Consider the following 16,653-nt stretch of genomic DNA (forward strand, 5'->3'; position numbering starts at 1 on the left):
CTTTTGGACAAAAAACATTTTTGCAATCAGAAACTGATATCTAAAAGTCACTGTCCCCAAGTTTCCTGCAAATTAAACCCATGCATTACTTTCACCAAAGGCTGCATACTCTAATGAAGTACTGTAAGGAAAAAATAAATCCATGCTAAATACAAGTCAATGCATTCACAGTTGAGGCTTTCTTTATATCAGAACAATTGGTTGCAGCTTTGGGATCATCTAGAACAAAATTGTTTCTAGTTAGGACCTGACAGCCCTCCAATTCATAAATCACATACAGTACAAACTAGTGTATTTCTGCTACACACAACTTCATTTAAGCTCTTGACCTCTAGTTAGAAAGTAATGTTAGCAGTGTAGTCACCTTCATTGAAAGCAGATAACATGGTGCCACTTGCTGCTCACAAATAAATCCTTTCCCATGTTTGTGCATATGTACACAGCAACTTGCCAAGATGCATTTGTTTTCATCCGTTTTGGAAAAATACGAGAGGAAACAGATAACCTAGCAAATATGTGCTCAAAGCAGGATCAACATGGTGCAGAGTGCCCTGCTATGTTCTGTCCTACAGGCAGCTGTGAGGAAGGAACATGCAAACCACATAAATATTATTAGGAGATCCTGCCCTATCTGGGGAGAAAAAAAAATAAAGTGGCTGCTGAGCTGTTTCAGGAAGGCAATCTCGTGGCATTTGAAGCTTTGGCAGGACTGAAACTGTTAAAGTCCAGAGAGACTTGCTGCATACCAGCTATTACGTGCAGAATACAACATGCCAAGAAACTTGGTGATAAGCTTCAGGGAAGAATGGGTCTTAAAAAAGCCTAATTGTCTTAGATGAAAAATGAGACAGAGCTGACAGTGTTTTCTTAAATTCTGCCTTGGTGTGCAGCTCACTTCTGACAGCTGAAAGAAAACTGTACTCTTAGAACTGCCTGTGAAATGGTCACGAGCACACCGTGGCTGGAAATCAGAACAGTTTTAACCTGAATTTGCAGGACAACACTCCATGGGAGTAGTGAGGACAAACAATAGTTGTTGTCCTGTTGGGGTACGATCAGTTACGGGTGGGATTATACGACATGGTTGTCTGTAACTGCAATGGACAGGATCTTGTGACCCCAATATTCCCTGAAGTGTTAAGTTTTTAAGTGGTACTATCTTCTACACTAGAAGAACCAGAACAGATTACAAAACCTTTATCAACAAGACAAACAACAACAAAATATACCCAAGAGTGCAACTCACCCTGACCTTTTCCCCAGCATTTTATATATTTCCATCATTAAGGAAAACATTAAATAAGGAACAGCTTTCAGTCCTGAAGCTGAGTATGGCATTAACTGGCTTTTCCCCATTAATTTGCTAATTGTCAATCAAATGAAAAGAACCATTAAGACAGATTAAACAGTAATGCTAATGATTTAAAAGATTTTATTTAAATAGGTATTCTTCAAGAGATGACAAGTACATATAATGGTTAGGTTGATGAGACGCTCAATGTGACCCAGTGATGCGCAGTGATGACTTGCAGCCCAGCAAGCCAATTGTATCCGGGGCTGGATCAACAGCAGTGTGACCAGCAGGTCGAGGGAGGTGATTCTTTCCCTCTACTCTGCTCTGGTGACACCCCATCTGGACTACTGTGTCCAGTTCTGGGGTCCCCGAGAAAATAAGGTCCTATATCTGTTGGAGTGAGTTGAAAGGAGGGCCATGAAGATGCTGAGAGGGTTGGAGAACCTCTCCTATGAAGACAGGCTGAGAGAGTTGGGGTTGTTAAGCCTGGAGAAGAGAAGGCTCTGAGGAGACCTTATGGCACCTTTCAGAAGCTAAAGGGGGCTAAAAGAGAGCTGGGGAGGAGCTTTTCACAAGGGTATGCAGTGATAGGACACGGGAGAATGGCTCTGCACTGAAAGAGGGCAGGTTTAGATTAGATATAAGGAAGAAATTCTTCACTATGAAGGTGGTGAGGCACTGGAACAAGTTGCCCAGAGAAGCTGTGGATGCCCTATCCCTGGAAGTGTCCAAGACCAGACTGAATGGGACTTTGAGCAACCTGGTCCTGTGGAAGATGCCCCTGCCCATGGCAGGGGATTGGAACTAGATGATCTTTAAGGTCCCTTCCAACCCAACCCATTCTATAATTCTGCGATACAATACATCCACTTCTGTGTGTATACAGTTCTTCCAAGACCATATTCTTTTGTTTGTGATTATTTTCAAATAATTTGTTTTCACAGAATAGAATCTACATGCAATTTACAAGCTACATGGACAATAAACACCCTATTTAGACTTGCATTTATAATTAGTGCTTAAGCAGATGTGCACACACAATTTGACACCATGGATAAGACCAGAATACTGTCAGGTACTTACTGATCAAAGAAAGTCAAAACAAGGAAAAAGAAAAAAACAACTCCAAAACAGACTAGGTTAACACTGCTACAGCATCCATTACCATGTACAGTAATATTACATTCTATTTTCTACACTCACTAGTGGCTTCATTAATATGAAGATTCATGCCAGTGGGAAAAAAAACACACAACCACATAAATCATCACTGTATGTGATTTGCATGCTAAGCTGCAGTAAAATTAAATGTGTAGTAAGAGCAATAAATTGAGACACGATCTTTTTCCACTTACAAAAATAACACACAACAAACACTACTGCAACTCTTGCTGCCAGCAGAGCGCTACATTATGTTCATACAGCTACTGTCCAGTGCAAATCCATGTAAAGAAACTGGCATTCTTCTATAACTATCACTTGTCAAAAGGATGCATTTTTGCAGTTCTGAGAAATCAAAACTGTAACTTAAAAAAGACCCAACCCCCCAGCATTCCTGAAGAGCAGCAACACCATGAAGCTGCTTAACCTTATTGCTCAGGTGGCTGCAGATTTACAATAAACTCCCTTCTATCTGACACCATACTGTTTATTCCTTTCAGACTTTGTTACTTTTATTTATGCTTAGTAGAACTGCATGCAACTCTAGTATGTCTGTTAAAACTGCCATTTATAAAACTAAACCAAAACCACATGTCCTACAGATAAACTGTGGAAACTTTTCAACTAATAGACTTTTTTGATGTTGTCTGTGCCAGTTACAACTTAACTCCTTGAGCGATCTCTCTCCTGGTCATCTCTACAATCTTGTCAATCATTAGGTGAGAAGAAGGAGCCTTCTATTACCAGGCAATGACATTTGCCCAGAACAGGGGCTGAGATCCTTCCATTACACCAAGGGATGCAAAGGCAAAGGTTGCTTTAATGATTTTTATCAAACTCTGCACAGGTAGCATCTTCCCTTTTCCCATTTCTGAATGCATATTTATATAAAAGAATAGGCCAGATTTAAATAGAGCAGCAAAGTGAAAATCGCCTCTATTCTTGTTTTTCAGCTGGCTTCATAAGACAGAGTGACATCCAATTGCTTTGCCAATATTATCCCCTTTTAGGAAATAATAATTAAAAAAAAGAGGCTGTTGAACTAAAGTCACATCTCATTTTTTAATATTTAAATAGCCATGCTTCTTGTCCTCATAATTTGTATTTAACTCATAACACTTACTGATTTTGTCAAAATTAAGAATGGCAATTTTCTATAAATGTTAGAGGCCGACATTAAAACTGCCATAACACAGTGTCATTTTATACTCACAGAATTTTTCCACACAGGACTCTACAGAAGGTATCAGTAAAATGACTTCTAACTGAACAGAGAACACATCCTAGGCCACAGAAATCTTGAGGTTTAAAAACTGGATGTAAAAATGCTTGAGATCCTTAGTTAAGCACATGATAATGCACACCTTTAATTTTTCCACAACAATCTCACGCCTGATAGTAAGAATACCCAACTCCTAGTGTTGGATCTTTTACACCACAGTGCTCTAGATTTTCAGGGTGCCTTTCTGCCACCTCATTTCTATTTATTTATTTTAAAAAAATACCAATCTTTTCCTCATTTCAGAAAATGTCCTTTCAAATCAAACAGGAAAAAAATGGATATACTACTTAACACTGAAAATAAATAGTTTTCTTTCTCAAGAACTGCAAGGGGTTTCTTATGTTTACAGAGTACTCTGTGCAGTGGGGACTGATCCTTGATTAAACCTCCAAAGCAATGTGGTGAGAAAAGAACAACAACAAAAAAAAAATCTAGAAATTTTCAACCCACAGGCTTTTTTTTCTATTGCAGAAATCTAGCAACAACTTACAAGAATAAATAAAACTTTTCATAAACAGAAAGCTCATGGTATTTGATTCTAATTTACCCTCTGTCTGCTTAGCCAGTGCAGATAAAAGGTTCATCAAGTATGTATTTTCAAAACTCAAGAATGAGAGGCCATGTGAAAATATAAAGGCAGTACAGAACACATGAAAATGGAAGTTTTAATGCATTTAGAATTCCCCCCTCCCCCAAATACCTAATGAAAAGACTTTGGGTATTACAAAATCCCTAAGAAAAACTTAAAATCCTTCTTTCAATTGTATCAGCACTGTCTAAACAATCATTTGTTAGTTTTCCATTCGTATTAATCTCAATTTACATTCAATTGCATCCTTCAATGTTTACAGCTGCTCCCTTGCAAGATATTTAATCTTTTTGCAAAGTTAGTATGAGTTGTTTATGAAAATTATCATCAAACCCACTTTACATACACCATCCAAATGGCATTGTTTTCTTGTATCCTACCTACTGTAATTGAAAACTGGGAATTTACTGGAACTGACAATTTATTATGAGTCAGATGGTTGATAGCCAGTCCAACCAAAACATCTGCTCCACACAGTCACAACTGCTATAACCCATTTCCTCTTGTGCCTGGAGTCCAACCAAGTTGTATACTACAGTTCCTTTTCCTTAAAGATGCAGACTCTGGAAAATCAGTCATTACCTTTTCTTAGTTATCAACAAAGAATTGCCTTGCAGCCTCTGATTAGAGTATACTTCTGACAGGAGGCATTTCTGTATTTGGCACACGAGTGCAATTCCCTGCACCAAACAGCAATGCATAAAGCGGTAAATGACGCTAGTTGTATCCTGGGCAGTAGCAGGACCTGCCTTTCCATGGAAGTGAAAGACTTGAGAGGCAGAGGGGATGAGATTGGAAGGAGAGAATGCAGTGGACTGATGCATAAATCAAGGACATGGCATTAGGAACTTGGTTGAGTAACAATGAGAAGAAAAGAAACTTAGAATTTGGTGGAAAGGATGGGAAGGTATGTGCAGGAAGAGTACTGGCATGCTATGGGAAGGACAAGCCGCTTCTGGCATGGGGGATTGTAGGAAATGAGACAAAGGAGCTGGGCTTCTGGTAGGGCTCTTAAGTTGGTACTGCAAGTACACACAGCAATTGGTTTGGGGATAAAAGTGAGGGAAGAAACAGAACACAAACTGTTCAACCTAATGGATATTCCTTTGAGAAACGTGATGTCTCACAGATGCCTGATATTGCAGATGCCTCCCAGCAATATGGTCAGGTGAAATCTGCTTCAGGTTACCAGCCCCAGCTGCCTGCTCCTACCTCTTCGTGGAGGTTTCTGACATCTCACCTCTCACAACTCCTCAATAATTGCTTTTGTGACATGACTAATTGAAGGAATGGAAAACTCCAACAAATGGGGAAGGGATTGCTTAAAATAAGCAATGAATAAACTCAATTAACAACTCAATGATGTGATGCAGCTTGTGTGAGAATGTAAAATAGAAAGGCAGAATATGGAGGAGAACAGTCGACTACGGAAACATTGATCTTAGCACAAGCTGGCTGCAGATGCCAAGTGAATATTTTAACAGACACTTACTGGACTAGGGTACCACTGAGCCCTACCAAGTTAGTCAGCTTCAATGAAGTTGAGTGTGAAACTCCTACTTCAGGATCCTTTCTGCAGAAAAAAAGGTCTCTAGAAGAGACACACATGAAAATAGCATGCATTCAGAAAGGTAATTTATGTTAGGGTAAAACTTATCCCATGTAATTCCGCATGATATATACCTGTAACATACCTATGAAAACCTGATCAGAGAAATGAACAATAGTACGTTTTTGAAGCTGAAATGTGAATTGCATCAGAGAAGAGTACATAACACTTCTATATTATGTTTGTTTCATTAATAATAACAGGTTTCTTGCATCACAAGAGTTCACAAAGTTTGGCCTTTTCCCTCCGAATGTCTGAGTGCAACAACGTGAAAAACAACCGTCAAATAAAGCACAAGAAACTGTTGCAGTTTCACTGGCCAGCTTCGATACAAGCAGTTACATGTTCTCCCAACCTTTTCCTTTGTCTAATGCTTGTTTTTTTAAAAAAAAATAACAAAACACATTAGGGGAAAGCAGGCTAAAGAATGTGGAGTGGCAAATGAGACTGAGAAATCTGCTTCACTCTAGGGAGAATATATAATTATTTCAGGAAATTCTTTCTCCTGTCTTCCAGGAAACCCACCAGGTCTGATCAAGGAGTGCTGATTCTTTAAATAGGATCCTTAATGAAAACAAAGGCACTTGCATGCACTGCCCACGGCATCAAAGCATTCCAAACACAGCCCCTCTCCTAAGGTAATGCAGCAAAACACTCACCTCAGTCTGGGCAAAGCACACGTTTGAGCTTATCATCATTCCTAACTCAAAAGCTACTTTGCAAAATCTGAAAAGTAAGCTTCTAGGACAATATCCTGAGTTTTCTTCATTAAGCAAAATAAAATAAATAAATATCTACTGGGCACTAAAATTATCAGCAAGACCTCCAAGTATACTGTTGAGTACTGCTAACTGAACACGAAAACAATGGACATTACACAAACAGTGCAAAACCCAAGGGTCTTTTAACTGTCATTGTTCAGTTGGAGTTTTTCTCAGCTTTGACATAGGAACCTGTTTCACCTATACTACTTTTTTTACTATGATCGTGGTAATCTACCACCCCTTTCACAATATGATCGACCGTCAGAGTTAGGTAAAGAATGCTGTTAGGAAAAGAAACCACAAATGGTTAAAAAGAAAGAATAACATTCTTGTCTGTGAAAATACATTCTAGATTCACAACTTTCAAGATTAACGTTATTTAAGATGATAAAAATTAATGTAGTCTGACAGTATACAAAGTTGCAGTGACACTTTCAACACAACAATACCTGTTTGCTTAGGTCTGAAAAACAATCTCAGAAAACAAGGTAGATTTCTTCAGAGGTCAAAGCCATGTTTTGGCAAGTTGGGGACTCAAATTTGAAATAAATAATCTAGATGTGGCACAGTATAAAATTAATACTGGGTGCAGTATAAAGTTAATATTTTTGAACTGATTTCAAGCAAGCTAAAATTTTCTGTACATTCATTTTTATATGCAAGAGACACAAAATACATTTGCAAGCAAGGATCATTCTATCATATTGACTGAATCTAAGTCCTCACTAAAGAACTGTATTTATTACTTATGTTTTCATGGCAGTACAGTAGGGAATATTTAATATTTTTAAAAGAGACTGATAAGTAAAATCTCATGATCTGAGATTTCAACTCATCCAACAAAACTTGAGTAAAAGTACATTTGCTCCATCTACTCCAATATCAGGTAAAACAAATAAGACTAAAACCCAGCATTTACACAGTTTGGAATGTATCTGCAAGTGAATTAAAATTTAAATTTAACCCCCCCCACACAGAATAGGAAGAAAGGTTAAAAATCTAGATTGCTCGGTGGTAACCCCTGACCTGATTTTTCTGTGCATTCATGGAAAAGCACTTTTCTTTCCTCAATTTATTGAACACTACAGAGGAGTGCTACTTAATTTTTGTTCTGTTTGCTTCTAATCTGTTTTCTAAGTTGAATGCTTAGTTGTTAAGTTATAATACACCCCTACAGTTTTACCATTACAAAAGTTAACCTGAAAGACACACTCGTCACCCCCTTCCCCCCCAGTTACATTAGTGGAGGTTTTTTTGTAGGCAGGAAAGAGATTCCAACACCAGCACATCTGTCCCGGAACCTCATGCAAAGCACCTCGAGGTTGACAGGAGCACCTGCCTCTGCCAGCACCAGCTGATTAAAGGGATGAACAGTTTTCAGAGACTGCAAATTTAGTTTTTAACTGTTCTTCAGGAGTGAGCAGCAGTTGCATCCACTCAAACCAAGCTCATGTTGCTGTATCTTGACAAATAGCTTTTTGTCTGTAAACCAAGAGCACCACAAAAATGGTTCTTGATGATCAAGCTCTTATTTTTTTTTTACCAACAAACACTCCAGTAAGCTACTTCAATGGCTACCGGCAGAACGAAGGACAGCACAAATTGAGCAACTGCATGAGAATTTGGCTGTAAGGATAAGAGTGAAAGTTTATGTTTACTTATACGCATGTATCCTATACAAATGACTCTTCAAAGCTTGATTGTAAACAAAAATCAACTTTTAAACGAAATGATTCTATGTATGGTCAACATGCTCGGAGCTCCTTAAAAAGTCATGTTAGAAAGTTATGGGTAAACAAAGCAAGCAAAGGACAAGTGGTATTAAAATTAATACCAAGACTAATAACACCAGCATCCTAAATCAGGAATCATCCGGGCATCTGGGTGAGGCAGAGAGAGCGCAGAAAGAAGCACTTTGTTCATCTGGGCTTTGCATCAATTCTGGGAAAGCATTGCATTCAGTTATACGTATTTATAGTTCTGTAAGCATTTTCAGTGCATGGACAACTCTTTTCATCATAAATGCTTGCTAATTGAAATTATCATTGAAGAACAATTCAAGATTTATGATGTAGTTACATAATTTATTCTAGGACTCCCTGGGTACAGACACTATTACCTTGTCACGTGTCAAGGTATTTCCTTGCTAAAACAGTCACTGAAAGGTATTTACTTCACACATATCTCTGCACTGCTATCTACTTTTTACACTTTGAATACTGAGAAGAACTGTACTAACAACTACAAATGCAGATCAGCATCCACCTTTGAAGGATGCTCATGTTCAAAGAGCATGAGACTGGACACTTTTTGTGTATCTATCTATTTAGTCTGAATTACTTGAAAGATTATAAAGTGCATTTATAATATTTCCAAATGCAAAAAACACACTTTCGATGCTCTCAGAAATGAGGAAATAAAAAGAAAACATAAACTACTTTCCATTTATATGACTGCTTCCTAAATGGTTATGATACCTCTTTTTAAGGTAAGCCCTGTTTTTAAACTTGCTTTTCCAGATAAAGATTTTGAAACTTGGAATTCAAATCCTTCATTAGGTTTTCACCAAGACTCGAATTTCTCCAGCCACCTCTTCAGATGACTGGACTATAATTTATTTTAGAAAGTAATATTTGCATTCTTGTCTCCTATTTTACTGATTCTCCATCTCTTTAAAAATAGTATTGTCATTGCAGAGGCCAAAGAACAGTCAACTCATATCCAGTGGAAACCAAAATCTCCTAATAGAAGTCCAGATACTTAACTAAAGGACAAAGACATCATTAATACAGTTCTACATAAAATAATTTTCCTGCCAAGCCAACTTTCAAATTGCCAAGTACAGCTCTTCTATACATGCAAATTTGTATTTTACTTATGCAGATTGACAAAAAACCCAGAACAGATTAGTATACAGGGATCAAGACTGAAAGAAGATTCAGAGGTAACAATGACATTTGGAAAGACCGTAATGTACTTGTGTAAGTAAGGATCTGAGGAACAGAGCGTAGAACAACAGTCTTAGACAACAGTCTCTTGACTCTAACAAGAGTATTAATTTAAAGATAATGAAATAGCTCATTGATACAATTAATAAGTCTCAACCAAAAAAGAGAGCTAAACATAGAATACTGTGAAAGAGACATCAATCATAGGTATTTCCATAACCATGTTGTGGTTGGAAGTCAGCATAAGCATTTATTTCTTAAATCAATCCAACTTTTTAATAAAAGCTTTTTCCCCTGCTCTCCACATATTCTTACATGTTTCTGGTTCAGTGAATACCTCTGCAGAATCGAAAATACTATAGATTACATGGGTCACAACAAGAACGCCAGAGTAAAGCCATATTCTGAGCTACAGCTTCAGTGAACCAGGAAGTACCGACAAGATTTCACAGATGAAAAAGTGAATAATCAACGTGTAAGGTAAAAACAAGCAAAGTTAAACTTGCTCAGTGGCCTAAGTTAAACTTGCTCAGTGGTCTTTCAGCAGTGTAGCTTAGCTCTGCTGACCTTATTTAAAAATATGAAACATTTTGTTTTAAAAGAAAGTATTAGTATTAGAAGTATTAACTATATGAGCTGCTTTGTCAGTTGCTGCTTCCTGAAAATAAAGAATGCTTCTTATCAAAGTCACCAGGGCCTTTGATGCACAAACTGTTATTCTGCATTCCCGTGTCAAGGGTACAATATTTATATTTCTTTTCCAAAGAATTCTATTATCCTCTTGCCTCATTATTACATTTGCATCTACAGTCTCTTAAAATAAGAGTGTGTGTCTGTGTGGGGCATTCTCTTCTTTGGACAAGGAGTGTGGAAGTCAGAGCATCCTGTTCCCTTGAGCCCTATTTACAAACATTCATCTTTCCAACAAACAACGTTCTTGGTGTGCACCCAAGTGTAAATGTATACAAATGTCTCAAAGAGTAATAGCACATTAGTGTAGTAAAAATAAAATTTCTGCAGTAAGAAGAGAAACACAGCTTTTCTCTTGCATTTGTGTGAAGGTGCATCCCGATACAGGTTATAAGCAGGACACTGTAATGAGGGATAAAAGCTTTAGCAGGCAGAAATGGTTGTGGCAGTGGTCTTTCAGGATTCACATCTGTACTGGTATGTAAATCAGGTGCATAACGTGAGGAAGAATTCACAGGCGTAGTCTCTGTTCTGTATATAATAAAAAAAGTGAAGTTCAATGACAAGAGAGGTCTTAGTGTGTGAGACAATAACCCTTGTACTTCAGCACACTGCTTGGGTTAAGGCTGACTCATCTGTTGTTGTTTACCTTGCCCAAGACAGTGCCTGAAACACGGGATGTCCAGCTCAGATGTGGTCCCACTGAATTAAAGCTGTGGTTGCTAGAATAATACATCATGTATTTCCAGATGAAAGACTGACTCCACCACTGACATTTCCCTGATTACTGACTCAGAAAAGATCACCAGATCTTTCCCCCTATCTGTTCCATCAGTGCATCCATCACCAACTTAGGATAAAGAATTTGGAGAAGTATACTTAAACTTTTTTACGGTGTTTGGAGCTGTGTTTCATTGCAAAAGATTAAGGTTCAAAGGTCACTAATATTACCATCCTTGAATTTTCAAAGTCTTTCCTCACACTGTCTCATATTACCTGTTCCAAGCTCCAGGGATAATTTTCTGTAAAGGTAATAGTACTTCTAATGCTGTCACAAGGCTCCAAAACCCTTGCATATGCTCAAAAGCTTCAGTACAGTATCCCAGCATGCACAAATCAGCAGGGAAGAATATCCTGTTCTTGGCCAGATATTCAGCTTTCTGATCATAAAACTGAGCAGTGTATTCTTTGGTAAGGTGGATGATCTCATCACACACAACCAGGACTTGGATCATGACAACAGAGTTTGAACTGGAAGTTTTTTACCCTGTCCTGTAGGAGAGAGCATTTAATTGTTGCATTTTACTTTTTTTTTTCTTTTTTCTTATCTTTCGAACACTGAATTTAAGAAATCGATTACATTATTTTCAGAAGTTTTTTGAAATAATGCAAATTTTATGTTCAAACTTCACAACTGGTGGGATTTGCTGGATAGTTATTCACTGAGTTTCACCCTGCAATTATGAACAGTTAAGGTTTCATAGGGGACTGATAGACAACTGATAGTAACTCTTCTACTCTTCCTACTTCTTCATGAACCTCAGTTCCCCTACAGGCATCAGTTTCAAAATAATGTAGTCCTTTATTTGTGTTGTGTACATGCACCTATAGTGTGGCCCACAAGACACTTCTTTGGCAGCAAAATATTAAGAATTTTAAGAAGAGCTTAATGAAGTGCAAAGTTGGAAGTCATTTCAAGATAGCATAAGAAAACCAAAGTAACTTCCAGCCAAAAAACAGAGAAGCCAATATTTAAGATGTCATTGTAAAAAAAGAGATTAAACAGATAATGTTAAATAATAATATTTAAATTCCTACGTACATTGTTAAACTGTAAGACTGAAACCATCAAGCCTTTTCTACGAAGAAGCCACTTGGAAAACAGTTGTGTTTATCAGTGACAAAACTGCAGTCAACAGCATTTTAAGGATCAAGGGAGAGGGAAGATACAAGTCACACACATTCTGGGAATTCTCTAAAATTGCCAAATTCAGGTCAGTTTTTCTAATTAATCCTGTTACCATCAGCAACTTGATTTTTGCAGGTCTATGTAAAATTCTACCATATTGATATCTTGTGCAAAATTCCTCTTTTTTTTTAATGTTATGGCATTTATCAGGAAATATCATCTTTTACTTTTAGAAGTAAAAGCTAGTAAAAACAGCTTCTATCTTGCTGTGTTCTGAATATTAAGACATTTTGGCACACTCTTTTCACTTTGTATTCTGCACCTTCACAGCAATCATAAAAGAAAACCATCTACATGCACATTCTGCCCCAACCCTCACAACCACCCAGTACATCAACTTTTACATCTTTGAAAATAGAAAAATACACTACAAAATGCATGGAAAATATTTTAAGCTAGATATCACCTCTATCTTCAAATAAACAGGTTAAGAAACACTTCTTGAACCATAAATATAGTTCCAAGTTTTAGCCATGAGATAAAGCAGTGTAAAAGTCTACTCTAATTAAGACCAAATACATTAAACAAAACAACTAACTAGTAGAAATATGTTCCTTTTAGGATCTACAACAAGTCACTCACCCGTTAGAGTCATAACTGAAATAGCATACAAATCACATACGGAATCCCAGAATGAGCCCTAATATAAGATCTTGTAAAGTATTAGGTAACAAGAAAACTTAAGAACTGTGAGTATAGTAATAGAAATAGACTGTATATTAAAAAAAAAAAAAATAGGAGGTATCCATGAAGCATGTGAATACTTTGTCATCACAATAAAAGGAACCATTAGGCATCAATACAGAAATTCAACACCATCTTACTTTTATTTTACAGCTATGCAAAGAATGGACCTTCCTTTGTAGTAACTCTATAGTTCTGCAGCCTATATATCCACAGGATTAATCAAAAAATTCTGCTGGCAAAGCAATAGCCATATGTTTCTGTTATGTGCAATCATTAGCAATATAACAACCCATGTTTCCGTGAAAATTTTAATAGACTTCTTCAAATAAACGTATCTGCATTTTTATTTATACTTGTAAAAGCAAGGATAAATAATCAATTCAGTGATTTGCTTCAAAAATTGTTCTACATTTTCAGTTACATCCAATACTTACCTAGACTTGAAAGTCAGTAAAAGACACTGTAATCCTAGCATCTCTGAAAACAGTAAATCCTGGAAAACAAATCAGTCTATCTAGAAATACAACCTCTACTGCCCCTAGTTTAATTCTACAATCTAAATACAGCTTTCACAGTTACACACACTGGAAATGCACCCTCATTTTTAGTTCTGCTGGGTACTTCTTTCAAAGGTGTAGTTGTTTGCTACCGTAAAATTTACAGTATTTTGCTTACACTGTTTACAAACAATTCAAGAAACAGCACTGACTGAAACCAATAGTAAAGTGTCCCACAGCTGAATATGTTCAAGAATAGTATTTCAAGAGAAGATATAACAATTCATTAATCTTCACCTTCCTTTGCACAACGTTATCTTTGCAATGATAAGCTCTTCAGACATAGCCATGGCTGGCATACACAGGTGCACCTACGCGTCTGTACAAGTACAGGTTCTTTTAAGAGAACTTATGCTCTAGTTACCAGATGGCCACTGCAGTAATTAGCTCAAATGAAACAGAAGTGAAAATCCTTCCATTCTCTCACTTTTTTTGCTGCTTCATTTGGGATTCACACTACAGTCTTGCCAAGTTCTGACCTTTCAGCCCAGACAGTTACTCACGTCATGAACACAAACTTCCCATTAACTATGAAGCTCAAGACTTTTCCCTCTCCAGGCAGCATCGTTAACTGCTCGGTCCGCAACACAACCCACTCCTTCTACTTATACTTGGCACTACAGCAATCTCCAGAAAGCTCTATCTCGACCAAGCCTTCATTCCTCTTGAGTGGTCCCCAGACTCTGTGAGCAACGGTAAATAGAAATTGTTAAATATTCTTCAGAAATAACAACTGTTCCAGCTTCCTGTGAACACCTGCTTTTTAGCCCCTACAATCTATGTCCACCAATACAAAAACTACTCTAGAGTCTTCAAAGTTTTCCAGCAGGTCTGCTTCTGAAAGTATTTTGCTGGGCTTTAACACTCTCTCAGTGTTATCAATGGCAATATGTATACACATATAAAAAGAAACTTTCAACATTTTCCTTCTCCTCCCTAATCAAATGATGCCATTTCCTTTTGTCTTCCTCCGCATTCAATTCTTCACTATCCTAAAGTAACTGAAGGACTTCTTAAAGGTTTTTGTTTGGCTTGGCAGTTGCTTTTTTAATATAATTTTATATTTTATTTCCATGGCATATGCCACATTTCTGGAAACAGACGTTTCAAATGTTTGAACCCTTTCAGCCCAAAATACAAGCTGGTTACTCAAACATATCCATCTTGGTTTTCATTCAGGACAACTGCACTTACTTGACACTAGTTCCTGTTAAGGAAACATATATGGTTATAGTAAGTGGTTGGTTGGTTGTTTTTAATAAACATAGAAGAGATACCCTTTTCCATTAGGATGAGTCAACACCTGCAGATTTGTATCTCTTTTCTTCCCCTAAACCTTTAATTTCATTCATTTTGAGACGAGTTTAAACCCCACTGCATTAATCAAGGATAGAGTATTCCCATATTAAGAGATACTCTCTGCAGGTATTTTTGTATCTATGAAATTGTTTCCAAGATGCTTTACATTAAAACTTTAATCTTCACAAGATTACTATAATTATTAGTTTCACTCTAATAACTGGGTTTGTGGCAACCACATGTTTGATTCTCTATTGTTAAAAGAGGAACAGTCCCTTTTATAAGTCTTAACTATCTGGAAGGCAGACGTATAAAGATACCAGGAAAGTCCAGAAACAAAATTAAACATCCCAGGGTTTTTTTCCTAATGCTGTTTGCTTTTTATTCTAATTGATTCATTTTTTTATAGCTCTCACAAAAAATTATCTTAGAACAAGAAAAGTAACTAACTGAAGGGCATTTTTTGTCATAGCCAGTTTCACTGTGGAACACACTGATATGTGAGGTACAGTTATTTGAAAAGAGGGGAGAACAGAACAGACACACTCAGACAATATAATCACTGATGCCACATTTCCTTAGGAAACTGAGCTAAAACTACAGCTAAATGAACAAAGTGGTTTATCTAAAGCACGGTAGAAAAGCCCCTGATACAAAAATGTATAAAGAATTCCTTCAGGGAAATGCGTTCAGAGGATGTCAGCAGTACTCCATTCTTTCTAGAGGTTATTTCCAATTGAAAAGCCATTCTTGAGAAGTTAAAATGGAAGTCTATGCTGCTGAACAGACAGATAGATGGCTGAGATGTCTATGATGGATATTTGCAGCAAGTTCATGATATGCTGTACTTAAAATTCAATTAGCCTAAGAAGTGGAGGCTCAAGACCAATGGTGAATGGACTGTTGTTCGTGCAGCTCTTCCGACAGAGTAATCCTTCCACTTCCTGAGACAGTTTAAGACAAAATGTTGCCTTGACTAATAGAAAGATGAAAAACAAAACAGAAGGTAAGTCTGTAAAAACTCCTCATGTGAGAAAGATCAGAATTTAGATTACTCTTCCTTGATTGAAATTATTTTTGAAAATAGAAAAACTGGACATCTGTTAGGAGAAGGAGAAATGAGAAATGCTGAGTGGGCACAGACACTTCTAGTGCTCATCAGTTCATAATGTACTCCTTGAACAAAGCGGATGAGCTCTTACTGCTTGATGAACAAAATGAAGATGATACTATTGAAGACTTCATTCAAAACCTACTTATGCTGGTGATGATCCACACACTCAGAACATTCACTACCCGACCATAGCAAAGGTGCTACACCTCATATAATATTTCACAGAGTCAACAACTGTCCCTTTGTTTCAGTTCAAGTAAAATGTTTTGGTGCACTGTTTGTTAACATGAACAATACCTTCTTCAGTTCTGAGAAACACTTTGTTTCACTACACTTACATGACGGGACCATTCTCTTCCACTGGAACAGGCTCCCCATGGAAGTGGTCACAGCACCAAGTCAGAGAGCATTCAAGAAGCATTTGGACAATACTCTCAGGCACAGGGTGTGATTCTTGGGGATGGCCCTGTGCAGGGCCAGGAGTTGAACTTGATGATCCTTGTGAGGCCCTTCCAACTCAGCATATTCTGTGATTCTCTAAATCCCCATACTTTGTGACCTGCTAACTTGATTATACAAAAAGCACTGGTGGACTAATTGGCAAGAATACAGAAATGTGTTTCCTTTGAAGATCAGAGATGCTGTATCAGATTAGATTTTGAAACAGGCAAAGTAAGAGGAAACACTCTG

At 37.3% G+C, this 16,653-nt stretch overlaps 1 protein-coding gene across 1 annotated transcript in view; it reads right to left on the reverse strand.

The window, feature by feature from the left end:
* LOC114064851 (BRISC and BRCA1-A complex member 2) overlaps positions 1 to 16,653 on the reverse strand; it is a gene marked incomplete at its 5' end in the record, with an annotated part of 142,417 nt that overhangs the window by 78,612 nt on the left and 47,152 nt on the right. The gene's annotated exons all lie outside the window — the stretch shown is intronic.

The sequence above is a fragment of the Empidonax traillii genome, unplaced genomic scaffold (genome assembly GCF_003031625.1).
Source record: "Empidonax traillii isolate 1590-97213 ecotype Southwest subspecies unplaced genomic scaffold, ASM303162v1 scaffold586:size682069, whole genome shotgun sequence".
Lineage (NCBI taxonomy): Eukaryota > Metazoa > Chordata > Aves > Passeriformes > Tyrannidae > Empidonax > Empidonax traillii.